Source organism: Halyomorpha halys, unplaced genomic scaffold, assembly GCF_000696795.3.
Source record: "Halyomorpha halys isolate HHAL.00 unplaced genomic scaffold, Hhal_1.1 Scaffold1034.1, whole genome shotgun sequence".
Lineage (NCBI taxonomy): Eukaryota > Metazoa > Arthropoda > Insecta > Hemiptera > Pentatomidae > Halyomorpha > Halyomorpha halys.
The window spans coordinates 453-17016 of record NW_027109491.1 but is presented as its reverse complement, the minus strand read 5'-3'; the positions used below and the strand labels follow the sequence as shown (position 1 = coordinate 17016).

At 31.4% G+C, this 16564-nt stretch overlaps 1 long non-coding RNA gene across 1 annotated transcript; it reads left to right on the top strand.

Annotated features, from left to right (window-relative positions):
- The first annotated feature begins 12775 nt into the window (after positions 1-12775).
- On the top strand, positions 12776-14741 carry LOC106687957 (uncharacterized). The gene is made up of 3 exons (XR_001344249.2): positions 12776-13029; positions 13132-13328; positions 14506-14741. It is a non-coding gene; the product is annotated as an uncharacterized lncRNA (long non-coding RNA).
- The last annotated feature ends 1823 nt before the right edge of the window (positions 14742-16564 follow it).

Sequence of the window (16564 nt, the reverse complement as noted above, 5' to 3'; positions counted from 1 at the left end):
AGATAAAGAAAGAAAATATGACATAATATTAGACTAAATAAGTTAATAGAAAACGTTACAACAATAATTGTGGTGAACATAACTAACAACCTGGGTAAGTAAAATTAAGAAAAGAATAGGAAAGGAGGGAGAGGGGGAAGAAAGATAGGGAAAAAATGAAATAATACATAAAACGCACATCTTAAAAGTAATTCTAACAGCTCCGCGTCGCGAAAGACCTGTCTCAAAAATAAAAATAGATATTTATTATTATTTAAGCATTTAAGCATTAAATCCTATCATAGGTAATGTTTATTCATTTTCTACTAGTTGTAAAAATGTGAAGAGATAAATTATTCCAAACAAATAAAATAAAAGGTTCTTTAGAGGAAGATTAAAAACAACACATTTAAGCCCCTTGAGGCTATTTAAATGAGCAAAACACTTATCTGGTGTTGAAGACTAGTTAATTGTAAATTTTTTTACTAATTTTAATCAAAATCTTTAGAGCTGGTTTTGAGAAAATCGCAAAAAAGGGAAAAAATCTATTTTAAAAAGTTGCACTTTCGGTCGAAATATATTTTACCGGATAAGTTGTTGCTACATTAAAAAGTAATTTTAGACTTAACGTTTTTGAGCTAAGCTGTCACAAACACTCACACACAATTTTGAAGTGATAGTAAAACGTTTTCACAGTCACAATATTTTTCTTTAATATATATACATGCCAAATATAGGTAAGTGAAAATAATAACTAAAGAAATAGTTTATGTTTTTCTTATTTTTTTTATTGGATATTATTTTGTGCGATGGTTGTCCGTAGTAGAAATAGATAAATAAAAAATATATTCGAAACTGAAAAATTAGAGTTACCCGAACTGTTATAGCCATTTTATGATTCGTTACATTGATATAACTTTTACGATGTTTCCAGAATGACAGGAGTCACTGAAAATTACCTCCAGTATTGTACGGTGACTTACAAGAACAGCAGGGGACTTTTTTTTTCCTCTCCCTATTTAGTTTACGTAATAATTCGCAGGTTGAAAGAAAAGCTTATCAGAATTTATAGGCATGATCTCCTCAGGGCAATCTTAAAATAGAAAAATCGTAGCTAGGGGTTAAAATTAGAAAATGCCTACATTATTTTTTAATTATTCATTAATTATATTCGCTATAGTAATATCCTCACAAACGGGACTCTAAAACGCCTGCCACCACTGATACGTTTTTTTCACAGCTTAATTAAAGGAAGAATGATTCTAGAAGCATGTAAGTGATAGATAAAATTTTTGTTCATTTCATTAACACTTTAGTACAGTCTCAGAAACTAATTTAATAAGTTTGGAGTTTATAATTAATTGTGGAATCTGATTAAGAACATTCAGTACCTTCATTACTAAATGAAAAATATGGGATATAATATGAAAATGCATGTATAATATAATATACATTGGTAGTACTCTAAAAGATTATTTTTATAAATTTTCCTGAAAAAAAAAATGTTTAAATTTATTTAAATTAATTAAATTTTTAGTGAATAAAATAATAAAGACAATTTATTTTACCTTATAATTCAGCTATCAAATTTTTAGTTAAAAATCAAGGTAGGATAAAGCAGCATTTTTTTGACTAAAATCGACTTACCGGCAGTAACATCCTTTCATCAAGGGTTTAAATTTTTTTTAACATTTTGGCCAAAATGTTTGAATAAACTGAATTAAAAAAATAACATGCTCGTGTTCTTACGTTTTTTTTTTTTTTTTTTTTTTTTTTTAATTTTGCTTACTTATTAGTGAAAATATAGCAAGATAATGTATTGGCATCGTGGTTATAAAATAAATTGCTTATTTGAAATTATAAGTTTTAATTTCAACTCAATGTTGGATTGGAGGTAATAGTTGTGTGATGCTCGCACCTTAACAACTTTTTATATTTACTATAGATTTTTATTTAAATTTTATATCATATTTTTCTTACATTACAAGTGGTTCTTGAGCACAAATCCAATATCAATCTTCATTTTTTACACTTTACCAAAGAAACTGCACCTGTATAATTAACGTTCGAGCTATATAGAAAAGAAAGACGATTTTAGATGATTTCAGTTAATTAAAAAAATATAAATACAGACAATAAAAATTATTAATGCATTTCCAACTGTCCTTATTGTGTTATTTCCAGATCTTTACTAAACGCCTAACTATCTCTCGATGTTTTCTCTCCAAATATGTTTCAAAATTTTTATCTTTCTGCTATTCGAAAATTATAGACCGGATAGTTGAATTTCGAAATTTCAAATTTAATTTGCCTCGAGACCTTCTACTGTAGAAATGTTATTAGAGTGCTACAAATAGATGAATACATACCTGTGGCATACCATTATAATTTAGCACCAAATTTACCGGATTTATTTTTATATAAATACAGTGATAATGTAAATAAATAAAAAAAAAATAATTTATCGTGAGATAAAATATAAAACAGAATTATTACAAAACTGTTCAGCCACAACGCTAGTAAGTTTATAAACCTAACAGACCATTATACAATGACAACGATTTAAGACTATAAAAAATATATGAAACGAATGTGTATTTAAGTTGTATAAGAGGAATATTTGTATTCTATGGTGAAAATCGCTAAAGTCCTTTATGATCTCTGTTCCAGTCAAGTGAACTGAACTATTTTTGATTATATTATATAAAGGAGAATAATTGGCATCAATCTTTGCTTCATAAATTTTTGTTTGACACATTTTAATTTTAATGTGAATTTTTATTTTAAGAAAGCTACAGCTTTTCATTTGATGTTTTTGTTGGTCTAAAGTCACTTTTTTTGTGTTGGAATATCATAAAAACCAACCTTACATGGGTTTTAAAAAATAAATTAATTAATAGCTAATTTACATCATTTATTAGGTAATTATATTTTATGGTATTTTTAATTTTAAAAATGCGTGTTATTACTATATGAAGGGCCTTACTGCGAAACATACAATCTCTAATTTAGGAAATTTCATAATGTTTAACTTTAAAAAAAACTTTTAAATTTGCATTTTGCTCCAAAAATATCCAAAGTAGGGACTATTTGTATTAATACAGGAATTGAAAAACATTTACAACTGCAGAATAAAAACAAAATCACTGACATTTTACGTTGTTAATAAATATAAGCATGGGAGTGAAGGACCCACCCTATGAAAACCACGTCAGGAAACGCCTATATTTATTAACAACGTCAAATGTCAGTTATTTTTTTTTTTATTCTGCAATTGTAAATGTATTTTTTATGTAAAAGTAGGGAATTTGAGTATTTTTGGAGCAAAATGCAAATTTAAAAGTTTTTTTTTTAAATTAAACGTTATGAAATTTCCTAAATTAAAGATTGTGGGTTTTGCAGTAAAGCCCTCCATAAGTAATAACACGCATTTTAAAGGTTAAAAATACCATAAAATATAATTGCCTAATAAATGAATTAAATTATTTATTTTTTATAACCCTTTTAAAAGGCCTAGGACCTCCACGGTCTGTAACGCCAATGAAAAAATAAATAAATACCGCTGTGATCTGCAGTGAAATCTCTATACGGAGTATTAATCGAACTATTTTGCCGATTTTGCTAAAAATGTTTAGAAATCAAACCGCACCAAATTTGTGCCTTATTTTGGTAGATGATAAAATTTGCATCAGCAACGAATGAAGAAAATTGCAACACTACTGCACAACTTAGAGGTACAGGAAAAAATATTCTATCCAAATATCTAAAAATAATATATATAAAAAAAGTAATGTTGTAGTTCACATGTTAATAAAAATAAAAAATGTCATTTTTTTCAACAGTAAAATTAATAATCTTATTTCAACACTAATTAATTAATAATTTATTTTTTAGAAAAGCAGATTTTTAATCGATCCGTCACAAGTAACGGCAAAATCATAAATTAATTTTTCTAATAGTATATGTTTTAATGCTTATGTATGTCACTTTCTAATCACCACGTACGTAATATTTCCAGTAACTCGCATAACTACAAACGATTAGTAGAGGAAACGTTGATTTTTCTTTTGCCAACCTTACTATACGAAAGAAAAAATATTATGCGATGGTCGTTTTAAATGTTTTGAGGTCTATAAAAATAGTTTGAAAAATGCTACTTCTACTATTAAGATGGAATGTGTTACAAAATAAATCATGACAAGAAACACAAAACTATAAGCTTGTATAGTTTTTAAGATTTTACGCAAGAGACTTACTAGGAATCCACACACAAGCCTGAAACGACAAGAAACCGCTCATAAATTCCGATTGCTAGACACTTACTTGACAAACGCTCTAAACTTCCCATTCACTACAAAAAATTAATATACACTACGATAATCAGACCAATTTGGACATATGGAATTGAGCTCTGGGTTTCCACCAAATCATCAAATTCCTCCCGCATCCAATCCTTACAATCCAAAATCCTATGTTTAATCCTTGATGCTCCTTATTACGTCACAAATAAACTCATTCACAAAGACCTTAACATCCCATTCGTTGCAGATTTGACCCAAAACAGATATGCGTCTTTTTATTCCAAACTCCTTAACCATCCTAACCCATTAATTCTTAATCTTTCATCCTTAACAATCCCTGATAATCCTCCAAGGCGTGTGAAAAGAAGATGGCTACGGGACCTTCTAATTTAAATTAATGTTTGAAGTACCATCGAAGGGTAGATTTCCCAAGATTTTCAAGTGTATATGAAACATACAACATATTTACTTATTGTATTATTTTGTACAGTTGTAAATTACATTAAATAAATATGTATATATAAAAAAAAGATTTTACGCAGCTTCAAAGTCTCCAACTTAAATGGGGTTGAAAATTTGTATGATAATTGAGTTCGTGGAGTTTCAACTCTTTTCCTCCAAATTGAGCAGTAGGGTTAAAAAGTTGTTGGATCTATATTTATGTCTCCCCTTCCCCCGAACTTTTTTATAAAATAGTACCAATATTGAATCGTTTTTTAATCAATTTTTCAAATAAAACGGGCAGAAAATGAGGTTTATCTGCTGCTTACACTTATACACGTACAACTTTCTATCTGAATGAAAACATGAAATGGTTTGTTTGAATCTAAACGTAATATTTATTAGTATTTGTACTGGTATATCAAATTACACTCTCATGTTCTGAAATATACCAGTAAACCTAAATGAAAATGTTGTTGAAATTAGACCAGTTCGTTTTATTACTGAACTCTGGAATCTTACTATTTTACAAAATACTGATTGAATGGTAGCTTTATTTCAAGTAAGTCATTTGAAAATATAAAAAGAAATAACAAATTGATATATTAGGTATTAAAAAAAAAATAGCGCATTAGATAGAGAAAGGAATAACAAACCGTGTTACAATGAGGTGTATTCTGTGAAAGCTCTGCGGTTTGTGGTAAAGAATATAATTCTTGAAGATTTTCTTAAATATTTGTAGTTGAATATTGTGGCTGCTACGGGTCCGTCAACATCAAAATGGAAATTATATTGCATATTTCAACAATAGTATTTAAATTTTTTAGTAAAGACGTTTTATGCTCCATATGTAACCGATCTAGCCCGAACCAGATATTATTCCTTCCATTATAAACTCCTTAACCATCTAAGGCCACTAGTTTCTAACCTTGTTTTCTCCTCCATTTCTGACAATCATTTGAGGTGCCTGAAAAGAAGTTGACCACGAGACCCTCTAATGTAAAAACGTTACTAAAGTGCTACCATTGGGTAATTTCTCTACGCGCCTGTATCACTCCATTATATACTTACATCAAATTTACTGAATGTATTGTTATGAAATGTTGTAAACTTCAATAAAGTTATATATACATACATATATAAAAATATTTAGTAGATTAATTAAAACAATTCTCGCATTTCTACTATTTAATTTTGAGCTTATATTCACCTTCGCACTGCAATAAAATTATTTTTCTAATGAAATAAAATTATATATCAGAACTTGGTTTCGATTCACGGACCTCTGAGTTATGGGCACAGCAAGCTTCCACTGCCCCACTATGCTTTTGTTTAAAACGCCCATATGATTATAATTAGAATCTTAAATGCATAATTATTGAGCATATTACCATTATAGTTATAAAAATCTATAAATTACTCAAATAAGGAAAACAAAATTAAGTAACTACTCCGCTTAGATAGTTAACAAGATTTTCAGAGAGAGCAGAAAGATATCTTGGGAGGCCACACTCTCACTCCCTCCCTGGAGTGAGTTAATTTTAATTTCAAAGTTAAGTGATTATCATTAGTATTACAGAAAGGCTCCGGTCTGCATTCTTAAATTTTACATTATTGTTTTATTACTTCGTAGTGTTTTTTCCCTCCCTTTTTCAACCTTCTCCCTTACTCTCTGAAAAATGCCATACGTATAGGGTGTTTTTTTAAGCCCGATAGAACTTGAAATTGTAAAAAATAACACAAAAAATTAAATTGTAATCAAATTTTTTTTTTTATTCGAAAGATCAATACGTGACATTAACATTTGAAAATGATTTCGGGCATATGGGGACCGCGGCTGTTCTTGACGAAGCGCATTCTGTAAAATTGTGTTCAGCGATGAGGCGCATTTTTGGCTTAACGGGTTTGTTAATAAGCAAAATTGCCGCATATGGTCGTGCGATTTGACACCTCTCGATTATTTCCTGTGGGGCTACGTGAAGTCACTGGTTTATGCTGATAAACCAGCAACAATTGACGCCTTGGAGGCCAGCATTGTTCGTGTTATTCGTGACATACGGCCAGCAGTGCTCGAAAAAGTGGCCCAAAATTGGACGTCCAGAATGCGCTTCGTCAAGAACAGCCGCGGTGCCCATATGCCCGAAATCATTTTCAAATGTTAATGTCACGTATTGATCTTTCGAATAAAAAAAAAATTTTGATTACAATTTAATTTTTTGTGTTATTTTTTTACAATTTCAAGTTCTATCGGGCTTAAAAAAACACCCTATATATTGTTTACAAAATTAAAAATCAAATTTTAGTAATTATCATTGTGTTTACTGTAAGCCACTAGTCTGGATTTTTATTTTATTACTTCATAGTATTGCTTTTTCCACTCCCCTTTTCGACGCTATCCCTCCCTCTTTGGAAATAAAATAATTAAGGAATTACTCCTCTTATTGTATATTCTTAGAGTTTTTACGACCAGCGTTTAAATCGTTATATAAAGATCATAGCCATTATTGGGTCAAAAGTGTTAAACCTTTCTTTTGTTTAAGTATCTAACCCTCTATTTTATTTTTTATTATAAAGTCATATATTTCGGTCATGGTAGAAAACAAAATAAATAATGTAAAATAAAAAACCAAAAGAAATGCCTTTCATAGTTGTGATGAAAGTACTTCTCCGATAATAAGCTTCATGCGTTGGAGCCCAGCGCATCCAGAATACACTAACGGTAGATCCTCGGCTCACTTCCTCATGAATTAATGCCAAGGAGATCTTAATGCGTGGGTGCAACGATCCGGGAAGTGCCATGATTTCCATAAGCTTTTGGAAAGCAAGTGGCACGTGAGGTGTGGTCTATGACGTCCCTCAAGAAAAGATTTTAGTTGTTTAATTATTTGGAATAAACTTGCATTTGCAATGATTTTATATTATCTGAATCTTGGGTCGAGTGAATTATCCTGTTATTAATTAACAGATAACCATCTTATCCGCTCTATATGCTCTTAGACTTTGTGGCACCATTGAGACAAATCTCTGTATAATTGGCAGCTGGTGCATGAAGGCTTCTAAAATCATTTCAATAATTTTTTTGCTAACAAGCAGTAGAATCATTGAACGAAGTTATATCCCAAATACAAAATCATAATGAATGATATTTTTTATATTATTCCTTAAATTATATATTTAAGCATGTTACATTTAATGTGCTGTAGATGTGATTAAAAGATCAATTTACTTTTACTTACCTGTATATGGAATATATAGTAAGGGGAAGTATCTATATGTGTAGCTCGAAAAACGAAAAGTCCTAACTAATATACCAGGGATATTACAGTGACGTTTTCAATAAAATCAACTGACTAGATGTACCACTTTATATAATCGATTTTACGCATGTTTTCGACTTTGTCGAAAATTACTCAAACAGTTTTCATCAAATTAGGTATATAAATGTAGAATTAGATGATCTTTAATATCAGCTAGGCATCATCCTCATTTATGTTCTCTGACAAAGTTTAAAAGCCAAATTGTATTCACTTGAACAATCTTTTTTTTAAAATTTATAATGGTTAATTTTTAATCATTCCAGTAGGAAAACTCAAAAACGTCGGTCACATTAAAACCACCCTTTCTGTAATTTTATCGATTCACTGACATAAAAGCTACATTTTAATGTTAACATAAATTACTAACCTTAATAAAAAAAAAATAATCTGGTGTAAGATTTTTTGAAAATTATTTAACAGAATTAATGCCCTTTTAGACTATTGATATGAGGATAAGAACTAAATAGTATTAAATATCACTTAATTGCTTATTGATTCACCGAGTTTAATCGAAGCCGTTAGCGCTGTCTGGAGAAAAATCGAAAAAAATGTAAATCGATTCTTCGCCACTTCCAGACTAGGTAGATTTAATCTAAAAAGTTGCTGTCACATTCCAGGCATATATCTGCTTTAAATATGTAATTTCAGTTTCACAGATTTTTTGAACTTGGTTGTTTACAAACACAGACCATTTAACGACACTTAGTAGTAGTTTGGAGTACATGTAAAACATTTATCGGGTTGTAAAATAACGGGTGTTTATCATGACAATGGCATTTGCTCAACCGCTGCCTTTAATTGTTCCAACTGGGCACACAGTATATTCCAGAATTAATGGGCTGGTTGGGCGGGAGAAGCTCAAAATAAAGGACACCTTTTCAATCCCACCAAATGTATAGCATAATGTTTTTTGGATGTAATCCTGCTTTTGGAGTTGTTAACGGCGGGTCAGTTCGTTTTACCTAGGACTTTTTCCTCATAATATTATTGTACAGGACCCAATTTTCATCCCCAGTTAACAATCTCTTGAAAATGGATCATTAACATTGCATTTCAGGAGGGAATCGCTAATGGATATGCAGTCCAATAAATTCTTTTTCGTCAAATTGTGAGGAACCCATATATCACTTCGAGAAACATATCCCGCAGCCACCATATGATTTTACAGTGCATGAGATATGTTAAGCGTTTCTGCGATATACCGTGCCCGTAGAGTGAGGATTGTCTGAGACCAATGCATGAATTTGGTCATCAACAGTTGAAGGATGACCCGAGCGCTTTGCGTCTTCCAAGTAGAAATTTCCGGTTCTGAACCGAGCAAACCACTTACGGACGGTGCTTTATCATAAGGCATCATCTCCATACACACTGCACATTTTGTTAATCATCTGTGCAATTTTTTTTCGGAAAAAAAGTTATTAAATAACGAAAATTTTCTTCACTTCCATTTTTAGCAAGCAAAATACCACTTAAAGGTAAAGAATCTCGGTTTAAACTGACGCATAAAAGCATCTTAACAGCAGGTTTCTATCAAACAATCTGAGGTTGGATCTCCCAACTCTTTTTGTTTGATGAAGGACCTGTTTTGTATTTTTATTCATAATTTGTGTAACATCCATCATGAGGCAACCCATCTTAGCCACTTGGTCATTTACTTACCATGTGAATAAAACATGCGTATATAACTCAAATTTAGGCCATAGCTAGATAAAATAATCCAATTTAATGATTTAATCGAAGAATGAGATGAGCAGAGTGATGCTGCCGGGTGAAACAAGGCCGACCTCAGGTAATATAAAATGAACCCTCTCAGGTAGACAGGTAGTTGGCGCGTAAGGGTAGTCGGGAATTCGGTGAGGCGGTAGTCTGGTCAGAAATAATTTCAGGTTCCTATTCTAATTTAATTTCAAAAATTAAATTAGAATTTTTGAATCATATCAATTTTCTTCTTTTTACCTTATTTATTTGGATTACAAAACATAAAGTCTTAAGGATAGTTTTGTTATTACGTATAATTTGTAATTTTTTTTTTTAATATAATATAATACGAAGCTACAATACTTTCATACTTTCACCATTCTTTCAGTATCAGTTGAAAAGCCCCTAATATACATTTGGTATAAGTATTGTAAAGATTATATAGATTAAACCACTTTGGCGTCTCGATTAACTTTATTTTCTTTTTTTTAGCGATTAAAAAAATATTTCGATATAAATATATATATCAAATTTGAATAACACTAAATATAATTAGTGTAAGAATATGGCATGGCCCAGGCTAGATTAAGACAATTATAAATAATAAATAAATAGCCTTCGGAAGCAGTAAATAAATTCTTCGTTATGGTTAAAGTATTCAATTAAACTAGGTAGTTGATAATTTTGCTTACTGTTTTTCTTATTTCATTGATTCTAAAGATTATTTACCCACCAGGAAATTCACGTTTTTGGGATATTATGAGTGAGTCTTTTGAATACATTAAAACATACTAGACGTTTAGTCACATATCATTTAAAGGTCAAAAGTTGTTTAAAATTCTTAAATCTACCTCTTAAAACATTAATACAACCTTTAATGGAAACAAAAATTACGTGGTCAGCCTTCGAGGAAAACGCCCTATTAGTCAGTCGTATCATCATGTAGAAAATAGTCAATTACGAAATCAACACTGGCAGATTGTTTCCATAAATTTGATCCAAGTTTATGGAATCAGGTTTTAGTGAGTGTATAGAGTGAACTAGCAGTTTATTTTATAAGTTAACTAGCAGTCTTATTTTATATTCCTTTATTAATTAATTAAATAGTAGCGACGCTGCTGTCTTCTGGTTAGTGCTGTAACACCTACAGCCGTCAAACCCATTACGACCCAACATGACTAACCTAGCTGCCATAACATGAACTACAAGAGTCATCACACAAACATCGTATAATGTAGCATTTGTTCTTTTGTAAATAATTTAACGTCTTGTATGTAAATATTTATTATATTTCTTATATGCATTATTTTGACCAATAAAGACTACAATAGAATCTTTTGAATCACTAAAAATGTACTTCTTATACGTAGCATCTCCTGGGCCCTGTTTCATAATGAAAGCTAATAGTATTAGTGAAAAGTGGAGAAACTAGTGTGGTAATAATACTAATACTTATTTTTTTCATAATAGATATGACTATTAGTGATATTACAGGAATTAAAAAATACTAAAGTACAAGTTACTATTGTACAAGTCTGTGTGATTGTATTAAAATAAATCTACAATACTAATAGTATTAGTTTGTACTTTATTATGAAACAGGGCCCTGGTTGTGTTTAATAGTCCAGAGAGTTGAATTCACGCAATTTGATAAAAAAAATAAAAAAGTTTGAATTTTCCCTTTAAGGGGTTCACCTCCGTTGGAGGTAGTGAGTAGTAATATACACAGTTCATCAGTACACTCTAGTGCTATTTTTGGAAATGTATATTGTACTTTCACTCTGCCTTCTACGGATCTCATCTCCTTCCTAAAGACCTCTTGCTAGTTCTTGTGGGACTAGCTCTCCTCTTCACGACTGCAGGCTAGTTCCCTACGGAGTGACGTTTCATTCCAGCAAGGGTCTACCTAACCTACTGAACACGCATTGTCGAGGCTTCCTGGTTTAGAGTACCTCACATCTTTTATTGGAGTTCCAACAAATTAATTGTATACAGCCTCCTCTACATTTCCAAATTGTGAGGTAAGCAAGAATACCAAAAAACAGCTCGTGAGCAATAAAATATATCTAATTTACCTCTGCGTAAACTTTCGCATTAGATATGTTTCCTTTTTTGAATTAAAATTTATTTGAAATATTAGATAAAACGATATCATACTCATTCTTATATACAATGCATTATCAAAAAAGTCTATTCAACATATACTATATAGCTAGTATGCTATATACTTTATAATTAATGAAATCTTAAAGTAGCAGTTTACGTAATAAGTAATCAAGTTGTCCCCTGAAAAATATTTCTTCAATTTTACAGCTTAGATTCAGCTATCCATAAACTTATATTGAAAAAATAAGACTTGATAGCTTCCTCATAAGCCGTATATGAAAGTATGTTTCAGGTGAGCTAAGAATTTTCGGTACGAACATGCGGTTCGGGAAAATTTACGACATGATAATTGGAAATCGGTTGAACCCTTCGCACAAGATTGTTGGCTCATGAGCTCAGATTGTTCTAAACATTCTTGATATATCACCATATTTCAAGCAATTGATTGAATAATTGTGTTATTTTCGATCAAAAATTACTTCCATTTTTATCTATACTATACAAGGGATACAATAATGTTATTAAAAATAAATTTTCAATTATATAAGGTGCACACCCCCTGAAGTTTATTTTATTGGAGAAAAATCTAAAATGTTGGATATTTTTCATTAAAACAACCAACAACACGAAAAAGCTTTATAGAGCAATACTTAAAGCAGTGAATTCTACTGATAAATTAATGTTCACGATAAACGGTTTTCAATAAAGCCATTTTTTTTTCAAATTACAGGATACTAACAGATATCTTTACGTCTCATAGTTTCTTAGATATAGTTTTTTTTATAAACTAAAAGTTTTTTTTCTGAACAATTTATTTTGGCGAATGGAACTGGAAACTGGTACTCTTACTCTTGCAATTACTCCGCAGTTGAGAGTTAGTAGACATAATAGTACATCATACGTAGGAGTTGTGGTTTCCATGACATTCGCTAAAATAAATTCACAAAATATTGATTTTTTTCTTATTGGGAAAAAAAATGTAGCAATTTGAACAATTGAATTCTCGGAAACCGTTGAAAATAAACAGATCTTGACAGTTTATATATTAGCGAATTCACTCAATTTTGAATGATGTGTTTTAGTGTTGTTGGTAGTTGTAAACATTTACAGAGTGTTTCAGGGTTATATGGCCAAACTGAAAATATGAATTAAAGAACTCTAAACAAGAAAATAATTTTCCTTTGAAGGTATGTCCACAAACTCTTAGGAGATATTCACGCATAAAGATCTTCATTGTTATGAATTATTTAGATTATATGAAATAAATAAAGCTTATTTATTTCTTTCAGGATCCACTGGATTTTTTTGTTTGAGGTGACATTAAACAAAAATTCTTTGCAAGGACCGGCCTTAATTAATGATCTTAATTCCTTACCAAAAATGATAATAGACTTGTGAAACAATAACACACATCCAGTGCCGTTCTGCCACTACTTCTGTTGAAGAAAGATGCCGAGCTCAAGGAAGTCACTTTGGACAAGATTTAGTATGAATCTAATGTTTACGTATAATTAATATAGCAATTGGAACAAATAAATAAGTTCTATTTATATCATATAACCTAAATAATACATAACAATGAATATCTCATAACAAAGCGTTTGCCAACATACTTACAGAGGAATTGTTTTTCTTTGAGGTCCTTAGTTCATATTTTCAGTTAGGCCACTAAACCCTGAAACACCCTATTGAACCTTAAATGAAAAATTATTTTTTTGTACCTTTTGAAACAGCCACCATTTTTTATTTTCCCAACTTTGGTTTAGCATAATCATTAATTTTGACTAGTAAGAATATATAGTTTTCATTAAAATAAAAAAAAAATTTTGGTTGAACTAATTTTTATTATCCTATTGGATTCGTGGGTGAATCTTTTCACAATGACTTGTCATATCAATAATAGGTAATAATTTTGATTATAAATCTATATAGTCTTTATTTTTGGACTGTAAATAAAGAAGTGGAGAAACTTTAAATAAATAGTAAAGGAACAGCAACTGATCTCAGTCTAATCCAGGTGTGAGTTGACACTATATGTGTCGAAATGATGCGTCACTAAAGAGTTGAGCACTGATTGCCCACACTATGCAGTACGCTGGCAACAGTAAACTCGGCGATGAATAGGTTCCTCTTACGGGTTCCGGTGTAACCAAGGATCTACTAGGTGTCGGCTAATCCATGAAATCACATTCATTTTCCTTCGTATTCCATTAGGGTGTTTGTAGTGCTCCAGGAAGTGTTACAGTGAGATAGGCCTATTGGATTAGAGTGGAACGTTACCGTAACACCGGTATGAGGAAGTGGGATTCTGCGTCAACAAGAATCGATAGGTTTAAATCGTATGACGGTAAGAAATTAATGAAATAATGAATTCTGATTGTGAGTAGAATTGCACCGCAAATGTAAGTAAGATATCATTGTTAGGTTAATGTTAACATTAACATTAAGATTGCATTTAAATTTTATTAAATTAAACATGGTCAGATGATAACAATTTGTTTTGAAGACAGTTCTAGTGCAGGTGATATAGTTCAACAAGCTCTCTAAATTCGACGTCAAGGTCGAGAACCTCTTTAAGGTTTTTAAAAGAATCCGGGAGTTTATAGCTGTAGAAACTGAGAAAAAAAAATCAAGTTCAGGTTGAATGATGAAAAAATTTTTAGTTCCAGATGGCCTCAATTGTTTGCGACAGTAACAACGCTAACACCATCATGAAACCGTTAGAGCTCTGTTAGATATATTAAAACTTCATTTTGCCTCTCCGCAAAAACAAGAAAACTGTGATATAAGTAGAACAGAAGCACTCAATGAGCCATTTAAGCATGGCAATAACATAGTAAAAATTATATAGTCTGTATTTGTAATGGATTTAAATAAATTATATATTGTAAAAGAAAAAGAAAACCTCTAATTTCTGGTTAAGTAGTTTAAACAAAATACTGATTATATGGGCTTTAGGTAGAAAGTGGGATACAATGTAGTTTAGTGGCTAAATTAAATTTTTAGTTTTTCGATATAGAGCAGGCTTTTGATCGAGTCTGGCACCCGGGACTGCTTTACAAACTCTGTAAATTCTTACCTCCTACATATTTTCTTATCATCCGTTCCTTTCTTACTAATAGATTATTCCAAGTAAACCACTATGGTTCCTATTCATCCCTCTACTTTCAATCCGCTGGTGTTCCTCAAGGTAGTATTCTCGGTCCCATCCTCTACACCGTCTATACAGCTGACATCCCAACAACTCCTAACACTATAACTCCTTACCACGTAAGCTGATGACACATGTGTGCTCATAGTTAGTAATAACCCTTTGATTGCATCCCAAACTCTCCAGTCCCATATCACAATCCTCGAAGAATGGTGTCAAAATTGGAGGATAAAAATAAATCCCAACAAATCACATTTACTCTCCGTCGTAAACCTGCCGACTACCCAAAAGTATACTTTAATAATGTGGCTCTTACCCCTGTAGAACAGATTCGTTATCTTGGACTACATCTTGACAAACGACTAACCTGGAATCCTCACACAAGACTGAAAAGACAGGAAACTGCACGCAGATTCCGACTATTACAGCACTTACTAGACAAACGGTCTAAACTTCCAACTCATTACAAAAGACTGATCTACATGACATTAATAAGGCCCATCTGGACATACGAAGTTGAGCTTTGGGGCTCCACTAAACCTTCGAATTCCAATCTTTACAATCCAAAATCCTTCGTAAAATCCTCAATGCTCCTTATTTTGTTACTAATAAAACCATCCATAAAGACCTAAATGTTCCTTATGTAACCGATCTAGCCCGAACCCGATATTATTCCTTCCATAATAAACTCCCTAACCACCCAAACCCACTAGTTTCTAATCTTGCTTCCTCTTCCATTCCTGGCAATCCACCGAGGTGCCTGAAAAGAAGATGACCTCGTGACCTTATATTGAAATTGTTTTTAGAGTTCTACTACTGGGTAGTTTCTCTACATCCTGTATCATATCATTATGTCAGTATGATCAAATTGACTTGTTGTATTTTTTTTATACAGTTGTAAATATCAATAAATAAATTAAAAAAATTATGAGTAAATCGTTAACTTACTTTTTCAAGAAAGTTCGAAACATGATCCTCTTGCAGGTATGGATATAAATACTGAACCTCTAATCTTAAAAAAGATTCACTCTTCATCCTCCCATCGACGTTGTGTTACCTCAGGGCTTAGGGAAGCCCTAATATCATCACACGATCCTTCACTGATTATTTGTTTTTTGTTTTAAACAGATTAAGTCTATTTTCATTATCGTAGGGTAGATCCTAGGTACCTAGGTCCAGTTTATAGCCGAATATGGCGGAGATTAATGTATTTAGCGGTGTAACATAACCTGCTCACTTTATAGGCAACTACACAAACGATTTTTAAATTGATCTCTTAAGTTACTCAGTAATATTTCGTGAGTGTTATTAAGCAATTTGAGCTCAAAATATTATATTAAATTTCTTCTTTATTAGTTCTTATCGTTATTAGTACAGGGGCGTCGTGAGAATTAACTACATTATTTTTTTTCATGGTTTCACTTGAGGGCCTCGCACACGGTTAATACCTAATTTCATTGTATATTCACTGTCTTAATGGTATATTGTAGCAAGAATACTTACTCGTGTATACTACGCTGAGCGTAGTATTGGTCTTGTATGGTGTGTTTCGTGTAGGTATAATGTAATGA